We start from the raw sequence: 3,500 nt of genomic DNA, 5'->3' as shown, positions 1-3,500 counted from the left end.
AATAAATAAAAAGCTCTAAGTTTACTCTCTTTTTGTGAGCTGATGGACCATGTGATCACTGACACCAGAAACGCTGCTGCATTAAAAAAAAAGACCTGTGTCTGCAGAGAGGATGGACGCAACAAGCTGTGGGCGAGGACTTCAGACCGTGATCGTGTTGACCTCTGACCCGTCCACTCTGCACTCTGAGTCACGTGTGTCACGGTCAGAACAGTGAGAAGTGCATTCAGACAAGATTATAATCCGAAGTAATGATGTGCCAAGTGTAATCCTGCCAGAATGAACGCACTGATTTCCTATTTTAAACGTCCAAAGTGTACTGTCACCCATCACCTCAGCCCCACCTCCACAACYCTAATCAATTCATTAAGTCAATTTTCTTAATTCTTACAAAGGAAAAAAGTCATAAAATATAAAATGCACTATTTTTGTTCTCATATGTGCCTTAATAAAAAATAGTAATCAAAATGCATAACTAAAGGTTAACAATTATGACATCATAGAGTTTTGATTTGTTTTTTATACTTCAGATCTTATAGTTTCACTCAAACTGAGATTGTCCCATTATTATAGCAGAGTTATTATTTACTAAACTACATTTACTTTAGTAACTTTTTGGGAAAAATGTGCTTTTAGGAGTATTTTTACAATGATGTACTTTTTACTTTTACTTGAGTAATTTTATTATAAAGTACTGCTACTCTTACAAATATCTGCACACTGTGTGCAACTTCGCTAAATGAAGAATCAGCTTGTTTTCACCAAAAATTCACCAGCAGTTTTGTTGGTTTCATATTGAAAATGATCTGTAAACAATGATCATTTAGCCTGAATTTGTTGTGTTTTTATGTTATTTATACTTTCATTTTCATCATTAAAATGCCAAAATTTCCACATAGCTTTAAATTTTGGTCCATCTGATGATGTAATTTTTAAATTTTTAATTTGATCGCTTAGATTTTTTACCACATACTTTTTTACTCTTACTTGAGTTATTTCTTGGATGGCAACTTTTTACTTTTACTTGAGTAAAAAATATGTTGAAGTAGCGCTGCACTTGAGTACAATTTTTGGGTAGTGTGCTCAGCTCAGGGCTGTAGGACCAGCATAATGTAGGTCAGTCACATGACTCAGGCTTCCAGGTTCCTAGGATTCAGCTGAGTGTTTTGTTTATATTGAGTGCATTCCACATTTCAGAACTAGTTTAGGGTAACATTTTGGTGTTGAATTCTAAAGCTTGAAATGAATGAAAGAAAAATGCGTTAATGCTTTAATCAATATTGTGAAAGCATTTCTCCTAAAGGAACAGAAGAAATGACCGGAGAAGAGTGGAGTTTTGGAGCAGGAGCGTTTTATGGGCTTTCTCTTTAGAGAGGGAGGGGGGAGGTTTAACAGCCACTGATTTAACTGGTTGTCCATTAATGAGCCATGAATATAGAAGAACAACCTGTCTGCAGAGCAACGTGGTAAATCCAGAGAGCAATGCCCCACCAGGGATCTCCATTCACTGCTTCTTGACTGGGCTTTCACTTCCCGGGGGGGCCCAAAGGCTCACCACCACCACCTCTCTTGGTTTGGTTTCAAAAGGCCGACCATTGGAGACCTCTGTGAGCTCAGAAGAAAACACATTTTTTATGTCGAGCCATAAAAAAACAACTTTCTTTGGGGTCCATTCAGGAGGATCATTGTTTCAGTTTGCAGTGTGGCCTGTTTCTCACACATTCCCACGTTGTAGAAATTACTTTTTGTTTTTTGTTTTTTGTCGAAATTTATTTATTTGCTTTCAAGCAAGTCTACATTAGAAATAAAAGAAAACCCAAATCTTACAGCATTTTTTTTCTTTTCTTGTCCCTTGAACAGTGATATTATTATTCCTTTCAGGTCATTCTGCTCTCAGAAGAAAAAGAAGAGAGAAAACAAACAGTACAATTTATCTTCCAGTAGAAAAACCTGACTGAGCATTCACACACGTTGTTGTTTTCCTGTTTAATCGTTGTGCTGTCTAACTACCTCCAMTTTCTGCTCTTTTAATTGTTCAAAACATTCAGCTCATTCAGGATTTTTACTTTTACTTTATTATTTTATTTTATTTTGAAATAATTTTCCCCTTAGAAACACATTGCGATCTCTTTATTCCTCCAGAAACACTGCTGTCGTTAAAAAATCTGATTCAGCTTTATTTTTGTCTTTCAGATTTAACTACATTAGCTTTAGGCCACCAGCTAAGTAAGTGTAAAGGTAGCAACAGTTTTGTGACTGTTAGCTTTTAGCTTGTGCTTAGCCAGTTTTAGCTTTCACCTTAATTTTTAGTCACCATTTAGCTACTTTTACCTGATGTTTTGCTACTATTTGTTATCTTTTAAAGGTTTCAACATTGCTTTGTTATTTTTATCAAGTATTTTTTTTTACTTTTAGTTGTTAGCTACTTTTTTATATTTTTGGCTTCCATTTGAATATTTTTGTTGTTTAGTTATTTTGTTTTTGCTTTCGCTACCTTTAGATTTTGAGCCGTTAGCTACTTTTTGTTAGTCTTAGCCACTAATGTTCATGTTTTGCAGATTTTAGCTTTTAATTAACCTTTTTCTGCTTTTTGTTTGTCCTCTTGTTACTTTTAACTTATAGCTAGTTTGACGTTTTTCACTTAGCTAATCCTTTGTGTTGTATTTAGCATATGTTGGTACTATTGCTGCTTTAGCTTTTGTTGAACGTATCACTGCTTTCAGTCTTTTGCCATACCATTTGCTAATATTGCTTTTAAATAGCTTTTGCTACTTTACTTTTTAGTTGCATTTTTTGTTGATTTTGTCCAGCATTTCCAACACTAGAAAATTCAGTATATGTTGTGGAKTGCAGTTGCTGCAATGCATTTCTAAAGGGAGGTCCTAACTGACCTTTACAGATGTAGGTCACCACATGTGTGTATGAACCTCAATTATGCAAGACTTCATTCGGACCACAATGCATCCAAAATACTGACCTTGATCATGTGCACTGTCACAAGGTCCACAATTAAATSATGTTCTTCACGTCAGACACTTCACTGTCCACTAATGTTGTGAAAACACATTTTTATTTCTTGGCTCTTGGTGTAGCCTTAAACTTGCTCTTGATTATTTTACTTCTGGTATTTTATTTAAATTTAATTGATCAATCTTTTGTTTTATTTTTATAAATTGTTTTATGCTTTAAAGGTTTCATTCGTTTTGCATGTACACAATTTTGCTGCAACTGTGATTGAAATTTTAAAGCACTTTATAAATAAAATAGTTGTTGCAATTCAGCATAGGGGTTTTCTCTTTTAGCTTTTATTGTTCTGCGTGTTTCAGCTTTTGTCTTTACCAACCCAGTTTCAGCTTTTTTTGTGTCAAATTTCAGCTCATGCAGCTCTCAGGATTCAAATAGTTTTCACTGAGAAAAAGATTATTTCTGTTAATCATTATTGTTGTTTTGGTTCTCTCTCTCTCTCTCTCTCTCTCTCTCTCTCTCTCTCTCTCTCTCTC

Source organism: Austrofundulus limnaeus, unplaced genomic scaffold (assembly GCF_001266775.1).
Source record: "Austrofundulus limnaeus strain Quisiro unplaced genomic scaffold, Austrofundulus_limnaeus-1.0 Scaffold253, whole genome shotgun sequence".
NCBI classification, from domain to species: domain Eukaryota; kingdom Metazoa; phylum Chordata; class Actinopteri; order Cyprinodontiformes; family Rivulidae; genus Austrofundulus; species Austrofundulus limnaeus.
The sequence above is the reverse complement of the archived record's forward strand: the minus strand, read 5'-3'. Positions refer to the sequence as shown.